At 41.3% G+C, this 14,287-nt stretch overlaps 1 long non-coding RNA gene across 1 annotated transcript in view; it reads right to left on the bottom strand.

The window, feature by feature from the left end:
• Positions 1 to 5,750: 5,750 nt before the first annotated feature.
• LOC138688818 (uncharacterized) overlaps positions 5,751 to 14,287 on the bottom strand; it is a 261,132-nt gene continuing 252,595 nt past the window's right edge. Inside the window, exons 2-3 of the long non-coding RNA XR_011327620.1 lie at positions 12,415 to 12,471; positions 5,751 to 5,903 (exon numbers count right to left, since the gene is read on the bottom strand). This is a non-coding gene — a long non-coding RNA (uncharacterized lncRNA). The remainder of the gene's footprint in view (positions 5,904 to 12,414; positions 12,472 to 14,287) is intronic.

Genomic DNA, 14,287 nt, shown 5'->3' with positions numbered 1-14,287 from the left:
AGAAAATCAATCAAATTAGCAAAGGATAATAGGTTATTTGAATAATTGTTTTCTGAGCGTCAAACTCTTCCAAATCTAATTCTAAACAACTTATCCATGACCACTACAAAATCCCTGTCAGATAATATGTAGATATAATGGCATCAAGAATCAAGAAGGAGAGAAATACTGCTTTGAATTGAGACCCACTCTGCTGCTAGGACCTGATACACAAAAACCTTTAAAGAAGTGCTTTATTTGAATGGAGAAAAATTCTTGTATTTGATGTGCTGGAGGCGATGACACTTTTAAATCTGTCCATTTAAGAACGTGAGGAAGCCCAGGAACTGGGTTTCTGGGCCTGCCCATAAGCTTTTATAGTCCTGCTGATTTAGGGACTTCAGGATTTCTCCTATTTCCCCCCAGATAACTGAGAATTTCTCCACTGATTCGGATCAACATATGAACAGACTAGTAATGAGAAGATACCTTCACTTGGAGGGAGGACATTACTGAGGGGAGGCTCTGTCTGGCCAGCCTTTCAAAGACCTTTATTATCTCCTGTTTTGCTGTTTGCGCTGACTCCTGTACCATACCAATTGCCAACTACTGCAGCAGCAGAAATAGCGAAGAAAAATTACAGTCTCAGTGCTGCACGGGTTGGCAGAGCTGCTGTGCCTAAGAAGTTTTCAGGCACCAGGTCTACAGCGTCCAGGGTTTAGAGAGAAGCATGTTGAAGCCTGGGTAGGATGGGGAACTGCCACTGAGCTCCTTCACTCTGTTGCAACGCTACTAAATAGTCTCATCAGGTCCTCCAGGTGGGACTGCTAAATGCTTCAGCAGGTAGCGATCACAAAACCCAACTGCTGACTCCCGTGTGCAAGCAAAGACAACATGTTCCCTTCCTAAAGGTTCTCTCGTACCCACCGTAATGAACTGGCAAAGAATCAGTGCTAATTTGGCAGGGTGAATGCTTGTGGACTTGAAAAAGCCTTCATCTGATTTTCCAAAATGCGAAAAAATGTAAATCATGCTATCCTGTTTCAAAGTCTATTAGAAGGTAGCAGTGATGTATAGTTCAACCTAATACCTTTCACAGTGACTAATATGCAGCTTTCCTGGTGTTCACTAGGATGACTGGCGATAATGATAATGATGAATATCCATGCAAAATATCTGAGGTTTTTGGAAAATGGTTCCCTTTGACTCATTAAGTACACAGGCTTCACCAGCACGATAATGTGTCAAAAGCTATTTCTGAAGAACACAAGCTACTACTTCGTTTAAACAACACAGGATAATTTTAGAATGACTGAATATGCCTGGGGATTGCAAATGTAAAGCAAAAGTAAATTTTCCCTCCTTTAAGACTTGTCTTTACATTAGCCAAGGAAACATTAAGATTACTCTCACTGCAGTCATATCTCAATTTTATACTCATAGAATTTTGTGATGGTAATAAATTATTTGAAAAATTAGTTTCCCCCATACAAAGAACTGCAGCTGATGTGCTAACTGCATACAGAGAGAACCATGGCAGTTTACTTGTAACATTTAACCTGGAAATGTATGAAATAAAGTAACTCATTCACTCTGTAATCCTGACATAAACCAAAATAGATGCAAAATAACAATACACAATCAAATCCAATGCATGGCTACATGAAGCAGCAAGCGGATGTGACTGGCTCTAAACCAAGTTAATGCGTAGGCAGCTTCCTTCGCTGAATGGAATCAGATTGCAGATAGTTAACTTCAGGCATGATAAGTCTCAAATATATTCAAGCTTGAAAAATAATGAAATGAGTAATTGGCATTTACCCAAGAAGTGCCTGTATTAAATGGACGCTCAGAAGAAACAAGTGGTATAAAGCAAGCATAAAAGCTAGCAATGCCTAGGTGATGCTCTTTTCTCTTAGGGAACTGGAAGGAGTTTGGACAACAAAAGAATAAGCAGAATAAAAGCATAGAAGAACCAGTGTAGCCAATCTCAAGTATTATAGTAAAGGGGGGAAAAGGAAGGAGGAAAAATGAAAAAAAAAAAAAAAACCCAACAAAAAAATTAAATACTACATTAATAATTGTGAAAGATAATCTTTTCTCTAAAAGGAATTGACTGTATCTAGCCATCCATCTTCTAACATTGTCAACACATACTTCTGCTTCTGTCTCAGAATAGCCTATTTAATATTTAGGAAGTGACACTGTCATTTTCCCCCTCTGCTTTTCTGGTTGCATCCTTTATGACTGACTGCTTGTTGCTAATATCAGTGTCCTCAGGGAGAGGAATCATCCCCCCCCCTTCAGTTCCAGTCTGAGGCCGATGAGCATGAAGAGAGATGGCAGTTTGAGGGACTCTGCAGCACGGAAACATGTCCAGCGCAGAAAAGAAGGACTGCTCAGTAATTGGCTCTTTGGGTTTTTTGTGTCAGTCTGTTAGGGAGATGTGCTGGCGCTTGTATTTCCTCCTAGATGGGAAAATAAAGAGTCCTCACACCTCATTTTAATTGTTTCAAACAGAAAAAGAATATCAAAAAATGGTGTGATATTCTTGGAATGAAGAATATTGCATTTATAGTGCATAATAAATTAAGCCCGTCTTAATTCGCAATATTGCACTAGGAAGGAAAATTTATCCAAACTCCATCTGCCTTTCACCGTCCATTATAAATGCATTAATAAAAACAGGCTTACCAAATAATCTGACAAGGCCTAGAGATAATAACAAAATGTAATCTACCTTTACAAGTATATGGATGCGCCCGCACAGCCCTTCTTGTTACCTGTGTCTTTGAGAAGACTGCCCCTGAGCTGCAGCCTGCCAGTTAAACTATGGAGAGTTTGAGAAACACAACTCTTAACAAGGAAAATAGGGATTTCCTGCAAACATTCCTGGCAGTAAATAGAGGGCTCTCTCTGTACACATACCGACAATGCCCTCATCCGCCATCCTGCTTGCAAGCCATAACCAAATATATTTACCGGGTGACCAAAAGCAACTTGCTATTCTTGGATGAACAGCTTTACCCTGCTACGCTCGAGGCTGCTTTAATGACACTAAAAATACAGACCTCGTGGCTATGCGCTAGGCTAACAGAATTGGGCCCCCACTACATTATGGCTCAAATTTAACATGATACATGATGTCAAAGCTAGAAAATAATTTTGTTTCTTAAAGTGGACAGGAGATGAGATTTAAACTGCCTGGGTTGGAGTCCTATAATCAGTCATCCAAAATAAATTTTATTATTTAAGACTTATTCAGAGGCAGACAAGCTGAAAACCTATTTTTATACAATAAAAAAGTTTATAGGTTCTCATAAACATGTAAATTACTTCTTCATACACGTTCTGCACACTGATTTCTTTTGTTTCTTATGTACGACTTTCTGTTGTGCTTTGTGACCATGCTCAGCAGTTTCTATTTGCAAACACCTCACACCGGGGTTTTCTTTGTCATTAGCAGCACCAACCTAAAACTAATCTCCACACATGCCCTGCCGTGAAAATATGACTTCGGTACATAGGTTTGAATTAACATAAAATATTCCACCTAAACTCTCCAATAGCACCTGACTTTGTGTAGGTACGCGTTTGCTTTTGCAAATATTTTTGCTAGATTTTGCTATTGTTTTGCTGCAGATGGGTGCAAGCGAATAGTAGCTGCGGTAGATGGGTGGCGGAATACGGTAGCTTGCAAAAATGTTAATGCAGGTACCCGACTTTCAGCCTGAAACAGAAGTGCAGGAGATCACACCTCCCTCCTCACGTGGTCAGACCTGTGGGTAGTTCCCAAATCATACTAGCTTATGTTGTATGAACTGCTCTCAGCTGCTGTGTGCTTACAACACAGGGTCGTAACAACCTGGGTTCGGTTACGCGAGGTTACTAGGACACGTAGATGCCTTGATGATTTCTCGCACGCAAACTGCACGTACTCCTCTGCAAACTGTGGCATACGGACACGGCGTAATGTTCACTTCTCTATCACTTAACTTGCCTCACGTGCAGGGGAAGTCTCAAGGGCCACCTCACACCATCTCAGGGAACTCTGGAGCCAGAGCAGATGTAGGAGCCTTTAATGTCTGATTGGACCTCGCTGAGAAGCTCAGCTACAAATATCTCCTCTCCAGACCTGGCATCCCAGAGTACAGGAAGACAACACTCAATGATATAAACCTTCCAATAAACCTTCCACTGGCCTTAAGTGTGTTATGATGTTTTCCATCTTTTATGGAAAAGAAAGATTTTTCAAGACGACATATTTTTAAACGTTTCTGCAACAGCCTGTTTTCCTGAGTTGAAGAAAAACAAGAACATCAAAGAACTACTGGATATGTCTTACTGGTCAAGGGCATTTTCAGAGAAACAGGCAAACCCAGCTATTTTTATCTCACTTCTTGCCCTCATGGGTTAGGAAAACGAGCCAACTCTTTTAGAAAGTCATATTGCGCTTAAATTGGCTTTTGCCTCAAAATGCAAATCTTCTCAGCCAACACATACAGAATGTAAAACTTGCCAATTGGATGACGAGCCGGAAGAAGACTGCAAATGATGTTGCAAAGATAGGAGATAAAATACAGCATAGTAGGAGATAAATGTATAAAGAGTACTGCCATGTATATTTACTCCTGTGTAATCTGGAAATGACTGGAATAATGACAGCATTACTTATACAGCTGTTTATGTATTTAAACATTTCTTTCCTGTTATTTTAAAGGATTACAGGCAAACGCAAATAAATGCTTTTTTTTATGCTATACTATTAAAGTGAACAAAAAATAGTCTTTAACTGCTGGGGTTTTTTTGCTTCCACGTAGTAATCAGACTTCACCTGCGGAACTCTTCCTGTTGCTACAGTTTCAGTTGTCCCTTTGTAAAAACACACAGAACCTAATCCTGAAAACATCCCTAGTTGTATCTCTGGACAGATCGATCCAGAGATTAGATCAGATCCTAGATATCACTCACAGACCTGCTCGTCTCCCAGTTGGAGTCACTGATTTGTCCTAAGATGAGCCAAATTCTACTGAATTCAAAGTTTTCTTCAAGTGATTTCATGGGATGAGATTGTGATGATGCTTTCACTAGTTTCTGATACTAGGAAAGAAAAGGAATTTTTTCTCTACTCAGAGAATATGTATAGCACTAGAGAAGTTCACCCCTGGGTTTGGGAAATTACTTCTACTTTTTTTTTTTTTTCCCCTTGAAGCAAATTTTTGGGCTCACAAAGTTCAAGTGAATTTTGTATCTGCTAAGATGTATTCTGTAATCTTTATTAAATATTAATGTTGAACAAGAACCACTGCTTCTCCGTGCTTATAATAAATAGTTGTCCCTAGAATGTGTCATACAATTGTTCTTTTTTTTCCCCTTTAAGACTGATTTAAATACTTTTAAATATGACATCAGCCTTGAAGCTTTTCACAGGAACAAAGACATATAGGTCAGGAGTGTGTCAAAATGACATTTAAATGTCAGACGAGCACTTACTTTATTGAGATATGAAGTAATGTCTGCCTATTTGCTGAAAAAGTATTTAAGTCTATTTCAAGTGATCAAAGACAGCTCTCCAGTAATGATGCCTTTGAGTGGCTCCGAGAAAACGTGGAATAGAAACTGAGATAGATTTGATGGGGAGAAATAGCGGGGAATAAAATTAGGAATTTGTCTACCAGTCTGACAGGAAGTCAACATGACCACATTACATCTGCACTTGCACACAGTATGAATTAAAGGAAAGAAAAATCAAATAAAGAACTTACTTCTGCGAAGCACTGTAGCTCAAAAATAACAGAAGAGATCAAATGCCACAAAGTTGGGGACAGAAAAGGCTTCTTCAGCATAGCTGAGCCATCATTGCCTCCACCCATTCGTAATGAAAAGTAAACGCAGAGGGAGCCAGGGATTTCTGTGCCAGGAATCTGCAGTCAGAGATGACAGAGGATGGGGAAAGGAAAACAGCGCTGTTGAAATGCCAAGACAGAAAACTGAGTCTAAAGACTGTTAAATGAAAGGTCTTGCAGGGAGAACATTATGGAACCGTAGTCTGATTTTATATCCCCCCCAAATGAGGGAGTGCCTTACTTACAGCTTCCCCCCCTACATACTAGTTTGAGGTGAAGACCCTCCTCCTGGTCCAGGCCTTTCCAGGAGGGAAGATGAAATGGACTTCAGCTCCGGCCACAGGACAGGTCGGGGGGTTGGTGAGTGACATGCAAGGACCCTACTCCCAGGCAACAGCTTTTTTCGTCAGAGCCATCACCATCCCTACCTCCCTTTCGTCACACTTTTAAAAGGAGATGTCACGCTCGGGGAAGTACCCGCATCCCTGGAAGGGGTACAGAGTTTCTCCTCCATTCTTCCCATGACCGCGTGTGTGCGTCGGCACCTTGCGGTGAGTTCTGTTTCCAAGACCGGGATGTCCTTGGCTGCTGCAGGACCACCTGGGAGGGCACTGACTCATTCTGGATGAGATGCAGGTACCTATCTGCTAAGAAGAAAATGGTCCGCACTCATTAGCTAATTTCTCCTACACAGGTCACAGAACAGCTGGCAGCTAATTACCTTCCCTGACTGGTAGCCCAAATTGAATTTGAACATGGAGTCCGCAAGTAAAAAATTTTTATAGTCTATTCCAAATCTCACACCTTTTCTCCCTACATTGTTGGGGTTAGGGAAGGGAGAGGATGGAAAGTTTCCATGTCTTCCTCCCCACAGATTGTTAGTTTTCACCCCAGAAATTCATACTTTAAAGTTGTTGATTGCTTTATGGACAATTATCAGTGTGTTTTTTACGATGTACTTAACAGCTCAGAAACTGTGAGCTTGCTATGCTGTACAATACTTTTAAATTATGGGACAATCTGCATTCATGATGCGCTGTGTGTTGACAATATATGGGTACCTTAACTGACAGGAGGACACTGTCCTTGCAGTCTGGTACACTTACTTTATGCTGGCTCTGGCAAATACAGCAAGCAGACATTAAACGCTGCAGACATTCAGAATACCCGAAGTGCATTTTTCATCCAGTATTATTTTTCACAAATATGCTTAGGTGACAGTTTGTTTAATATACACTGAATAATATGGGTCATGGCATTTGCCAGCAAGTGAGAGCGCTCCACCAGCAAACATTTTATTAGGTGCATTACTGCTTAATGTTCACACCATCGTAATATTTACATTGTCTTTTTACTCGGTGAATTACCAAGGGCTACACTGTGGCATTTAGCTTACCCCTCTATTAGGGGCTGTGAAAAAAGAGAAATGCCAAGAGGGTGCATCCCCAAAAGGCACACAACGCAATGGAGAGCACAAACCAGCATTTCTCTTCAAGGGGTGGAGGCTCTACCTTATATTTTTGGTGCCTGAATCCAAAAAGTGTTACGGGCCCGTGGGCTACTAGCTACCCTACCAACCCCTGGTGCTTCTGACTAGGAGAAGCTCACAAACTCCATGACTTCAGGAGACAACGTGCTAAGGTTTAAGGAGGGTCAGCCTCAGGTTTACCTGGACATCGGTTTCTCACGTGTAGGTCACTGGGCTAAGTCACAACCATTTTTATGGGGGCTAAGGGAGGCGGGGGCTCTTTACGCCTTCTCCTCTCCAGCTGTATGGTCAAAAAGATGACCTTACAGCCAAGGGGAATTTAAGGAACATGCACACAAAAAAAACCCCAAACATTTGGGCAAAGCATCTCAACGTCAGGATTCTGGAGTTCTGGTTCATCACGTTGACACACATATCCCCACATATCTATCTGTGAGTTCATCACCTTCTTATTCAGTTGAAAATAACTCCACAATAACCTGTCCAGAATATTTTAAAGACTATAGAAAGAAGAAAATAAAACACTCCTTCCACACCTCTATATTCTGGGTGTGTTTATCCCATGCAGAGACATTCTTATACTAGCACCCATACAAGATGTTGCATCCACATCGCCAAGAGCGATGCCACGAGGAGACGCTCTCCCAGAGACAAAAGCAGCACAGACACGTTAACACTGTGCCCCATGCACACTAATAAGACCTGTCACTTGCCAGCACTAGCTAACACAAACTCTGCTTTGGGCTGACGTAGCTATCTATATTGCTCTTGAGGACACTCAGAGCAGTCTGGGGATCTCTACAAGAAGTCTGTTGCTCAATTCAGACGTGACCATAGACATGCAGTATCAGGCCCATCAAAATGTTACAGTTGGGATGTACTCAAGAACCCAGAGGCGGGGTGAGGAAAAAAAAAAGGTTACGCTATTTTGTAAGCATAGTTCTGACTGGCACCATGTTCACGGACTCATCGTTCATCAGACAAATAATTCAGATGATCTGCCTCTTTTAAGTATTGTTTTCTAGTTTCTTCCATTCTCTTTTGCTAATGTAATGGTTTGGTTCATATTCCCCTATGCCATCACTGGTTTTGAGTATGTGTCCAACACAGAACCACAGCTCTAAATTTTTAAATTCAGTTCTCTGGAATCAATTGGGATTTTGAATTTGGGTCATAGACAGCTTTTTGAACCCAATTTGCTTCTGATGCAACATCCTTGAGATTGTCTGAAGACAAGCACTGATTTTTTTTTTTTTTTTTTTTTTCAATGCGAATTAAAACCTGATTTACTGAGCTTTACCCACCCTGTGACATGGCACTGCACCACCACAGCTGCCAGACACTGATTTTGGAACCCAACGGCCCAGCAATTGGCAGCGCTGAGAATAACAAGCACAAGGGTCATATTTTTTTCATGAGAAAGAGGTTTCCTATCCATTGGTGCTCAGCTGAGTCCTACTGTTTGGACCTTGTAAAGTTTGACCCATTTAGGAGAGGGCAACAGAGTTCCCATGCTACTTGTTCTGCAAAGTAAACCTCCAAATGGAAACCACAGGCATGTCAATTTTTGTAGACTGTATTTCAAAGACACACACAAACATAGTGGCATCTCTTACTTCACAATGCCACATTACCACGGCAAGATTAGTCTTCTGGTCATTATTTGCTCTTAGAAATATTGGGAGTGTGGAGCTGAAATGAGAGGAGTCTCTTCCACACACCGAGATAACGTTGGGGATTGCATTGCATTCATCGTTATCATCATCACCATCCTACTTAGGTCATCAGGGTTGTCAAAATACTTTCGAAAGATGATCAAATAGCCACCTTCTATTTCTTTATACCCTTTTTATTTCACCACCCCACCCGCACCCCATTCTCTCTAATATCAATTAACAGGCAGGGAACTGAGGCACAGAGAGGGAAATGATTTGTCCCTCATCTAGTAGCAGAAGTAACAAAGATGAGAAGAGAATCAGGTCTTCTGGGTACCTGCTGGCCACGAGACAACATCACCGCCCTGTCCCACGTTTAAGTCAGGCCTACTTGCACAGTCATAAAGCCTCTTGTTTTCCCTCTAATCTCTTCATGGTGAAACCAGGATTTCTATCCAAATTAGCATTTTGATTCTGGAGTTCTGAAATATCTGTCCTGACATGCAAATGACAAGGAGTTGAAATAGCTTGATATACATTTGGAGGGCAAACTGAAACCAAAAATTGTGACAATCCACTGGCAATTAAAAAGTCTTTGTTGCTTTATTTGGTGGGTCCTGTTGGTGCTCGGGGAGAATAAAGCTGCCTGAATGCTTCCCTTCTACTTGAGAAACTGGTTTGACAGGAATTGACTTTAAGCAATTTTGATGTTTGGCTTAGCTCCTCTTTTTATCTTGTCTTTTCTATGCATACACATGCACACCCTCTGGCTTGTACACAGATTCCTCCAACCTTGCCAGTTTTCTTTCAACAGCTTGCCCCCTTTACCTACACATACACCCTTCCATCCAAATGCCAAGAGCTCTTCTTCCTAAAGATAATCACTGCTAAACATTGACTGGTGCCTTGCCTGCCCAGGTCACGTATCTCATCCTCCATCTCTACTCATCTGAAGCAAGATCTCAGCTTTTGTGTAACATACTCTTTTTCAAAAGAATTATGCCAAGAATCAAGGTTTGTGGATTTTGTCCTGAAATTAATTCTTCTGCCATATTTCCAACATTAGCCTGTGAACCTCTTCCAAGCTGGTATTAGTTACCTGGTACAGGACTTTTTCTTTTTTTTTTTTTTCTCTTGGAAAAAATAATAATATTTCTTTTTATTGGAATTATGGCATTTAATGGTCTCCAGCACTTTTGAGGCTCTTCATCTAAGTAGAGTATTAACATTACATAAATGGCTGCTTTTTATTATTATTATTTTGCTTATGGAAACCCAAACATTTATTTTACCGTTGATAATGTTGACTTCTGCTAAAGGATGGTATCAGTCTACTGATGAAAATGAGAAATGGTGAGATATGAAAAAAATCATAAAAAGGACAAGGAAGTAGGAGTTAAAGGAAGACATAGTAAAATGAAAGGCACACCTTTTGCCAGTAAGATTAATTACCGTTATAATATATTACTAAAGAAAGTGGCAGGGTCTCTAGCTCTAGGTTTCCTCAAGTTTGTTGTTTTCCTGGAAAACCTGCCCCTGTGAAGCATGTGTTCCTGGGTCTCAGTAGGAGGGCCTGGACAAAATCCCTGCATTATTTTGGAGGTCAGGCCAGATCCCTGGTTCCCAATAGCAAGGTACAGCTCTCTTAAGGGGAGCTTAAAGTGCTGTGGCCGGTGGAGCCTGTTCCCAGCGCATCTTTTCTGCAAGGCAACCCTGCTGATCCTGGGCACAAACACCGTGCTGCAAGAGGATGGCAAAGAGAGGGAGGCAGGTTGCGTGCCTACAGGTGCTGTCTCTCTGATCTGGCTCTACCCCAAAGTGAAGGTGTGAAAGAGCAGCAGCCATGCTGTAAGACCCAGGAGAGCTTCAGAGAGGTGGGAAGGACAGGAAAGCCTGCGTGGGTGGGTGAATTATATTCTGTGTTTTGTCCTCCCTTCCAGCCCAAAGCCCACAGCGCCAGACGTCCAAGAGAGAATGGAGATGCAGATCTGAGCAGCAGGGTCTGGATAGAGACAAGCAAGCAGCTGATAGAAACCATAAGGGCTGGGAGGACAGTGGCCTGGGATGGATGGGATGGGAGAAGGGGGAGGCAGGGATGAGTGCTCAGCGGTGGGGTGGGGAGAGAGGACAGCGGTCATGAGTCCCAACTAACATAGAACGGGAACTGCTGTGCTGACTCTGGTTCTGCAGATGGCCCCCCCACTTCACATCAGCATGTACATCACATAAAGGTATAAAGAACATCTGCAGTTTGCCTGGGATTCTGCTTTGCCATGTGTGGTGGATTAGCCTTGGCCAGCGGCCGGCCACCCACCCAGCCGCTCTCTCCCTCCCCCATCTCAGCAGGACGGGGAGAGAAAATAGGGTGAAAGAGCTCAGGGGTCAAGTGTCATGCCTTAAAAGTCTGTCTAATCTTGTCCTGTTTCACACTTCTTTACCTCTCTAGTCCCTTAAACATCACTACTTCAAGAAACTCTGTACTAGAAGCTGGGCGTCTGCTCCTTTCCCTTCTTTCATCAGTGTGCGAGGAAACTATCAAGGGTAAGGTCACAGGACAGACACAAACTCCTCTCTCCATGGTTTCTGCTGGTGGGACATAAGCTCAAAACCTGTATTAGCAAGGTGTCATCTTGTGCCTTATCATAACCGCTCTCCCTCCTCTTCCAAAGAGGCCTAGGCTCTTACACGGTATCTGACTTCATTTCTGTCTGCATCAGTATAGGCAGTTAATGTTGACTAAAGTTAATGGAGATTTACATTAGTACTAGCAAGATCTGAATCAAGTAATACTGGCAGAACCAGACCCAAAGGAAAGCCCAGAGGGGCTGATAGGTTCCTCCAAGCAAGTGATAAAATTACTTTAAAAAATTCTGTTCCTTTGACAGATTTCTCACACCGCATATTTTATTACTATGTATTATTTCCTTTCTTTTTTTATAGCAACTTTGATATTCAATTTCTGGGTATAACTTTCAAACATTAGACTATATTGAACTTGTAGGTTCCTGGAAGCTGATGACTGACATCAGTGATGAAAGATGGTAAATACTGTAATTATAATTCATAACTGAAATGCTACAGCTAGGAGATGCTTAAAAAAATTAATGTTGCTCTTAATTAACTTTCAGTAGCAAAGAATAAAATAGTTTATAAAAAGTTTTAACAAAAATGAATTTGTAATTTTTTTGCTTCAGAAATAAATGGTAAGAATCAATTATCTTCACAGAAAAATGCAAGATTCACGTTTTTATCAATCATTGAAGATCTGATTAAACCAAAGAAACAATTAAAAATAGGATAGCAGATATGAAACAGCATTTTTTATTAGTTTTGCTGGAATAGAAATAGAATGAACAGCAGCACTGCAGAACAACTCAGTGTTTAACCAGTCTGTTGTTCTGCCACAGAGTAGTTTCAATTCCAAACAGAGGATGTAAGTACTTACCTGCTTATTCCTATTGTTTCTTGAGTGTTGGATAAACATCTGCTTGCAGCAGCCTGTCTGTGAAAGGTGGAGTTTGAGAAATGGTTATAAAGTGTTTTGCAGATCAAAAAAAAACCCCAACAAAACCCAAACAAATAGTTTCTTAATAGAACTGCAGGTATTATTAAATTATTTATCTAGTTCCACTGCCAACATTACGGGTGAGATTGCAGGTGACGGTACATAACCTATCCATGGGATAAGACAGTGTAAGAACTCTTTTTGGGGACCATTCAGACCTTGACTGTTGGTGACATGACCATCAATGAAGCCTTTGCACGAGCTTACCCACCTCCAGTCCATCCTACGCAACCAATGGGCTTTGTTAGGGAACAGAAAGGGACACAGCAAGGAATGGGCAAAGCAAGCTTTCCTCTATTAAAGCCCTTTTAAAAAGTGTTTTCATTTTATAAATCATCTCTGGGGCACATGTCCAAGATCACCTTCCGGAGACAAAACCAAACTAACAGATCATCAAAGTCACAGGGTGAAATTTGCCAGCTCCCTGTAATTTGGCAAACTTTAACTGATACTTCTGACTGCTGGATGCAAATGATTAAGCCAATATTTACAGACAGACTTTTGTTTCCCCTTTAAGAAAATACACACACAGAGTTTAGTTTCAGTCCACATATTTCAGTATCTCCTTGTCCTGCTTGTCTTATTTTCAAGGGTTGGCATCCAAGGGCTGTCATGCTGCTTCTTAATAATAATGACATCTAGTCAGGTCATTTTTCAGAATTAAATGACATGCAGCTTTCACATTTTCCTTTTTCATCCTAGATAAACTAATGCTGAAGCTTTCCTTTCATATAGAGCAAAACCATTTCCGTATCAAGCTCACCACTGCTCCTGTTTAACTGAACTGCAATGTAACTGGGATACATCACAATATGCAGTATCACCATGTCAGAAAAAAATACTTTTGTTCTCAAGAAGCTTAGGTATCCACTATTAAAAAAAAAAATAATAAAGTTAGATGCTTCCTGCATGAACTTTGGAGCAAAATCCCAACCTCTATGCCTAGAGGATTACCTGTGCAATGTATGACCTTGGTTTTTCTAACATACCCATGCAGACATTTACAGGTAATTTAACTGATGCATTTGGCCAAAAATCATCCCCGTGACTGGCTAGTAGTCACAGATACAAACAGAACCACCGTGCCTTTATAAACTAAGTCTGCTGCTAGTGATCAGGCCAGCTTATAGACTTGAACCTTACCATAAAACTTGATTCATTAGTAGCAGCAATATAATTACTCAGTTTGGGCTGATATGGTCACATTTCCATACTAATACAATACTTTCAAGAAACACTGAACAATGCATTCATTTATCATCCTAAGAGGTTCCAAAAAGAAACTTGGATATGTATTTTAACACGACTCTCATTAGTATTTCTGTACGGGGAGCACTTTAGGACCCTCCAAAGTGCTACCACTAAAACCAGTTAGCATCCTTGCAGCGTGAGCTGCCATTCATCACGAGAAAACATCTGCAATCTATTTTGGTATAATTAGTATGCATTTGTAATGCTGCAGAAACTTTTATTTCTGTGTAGGTTTTCTGCTAATGCTGAAGGCAGAGAGACCAAAGTCCTCGCTGCTCACTTTCTCCCCACAACTGACGCCTCTCCTCCAGTTTCAGCTGAGAAGATGGCCAGCAGCAAGGGGGCAGAGGCATTCGGGTCTTCTTCAGCAGGAGATGGAGATGTCCACAGGACATAGTGCAGCCTTGACCTTCTCACACAGGGCCACATTGCTGCCTGACAATCAGGGCAGTAAAGAGAGAGACACTGGGCATCCTCACAACACATTTATGAATAAACCAGT

This window comes from Haliaeetus albicilla, chromosome 13, assembly GCF_947461875.1.
Source record: "Haliaeetus albicilla chromosome 13, bHalAlb1.1, whole genome shotgun sequence".
NCBI classification, from domain to species: domain Eukaryota; kingdom Metazoa; phylum Chordata; class Aves; order Accipitriformes; family Accipitridae; genus Haliaeetus; species Haliaeetus albicilla.
This window is presented reverse-complemented; position numbering and strand designations above follow the sequence as displayed.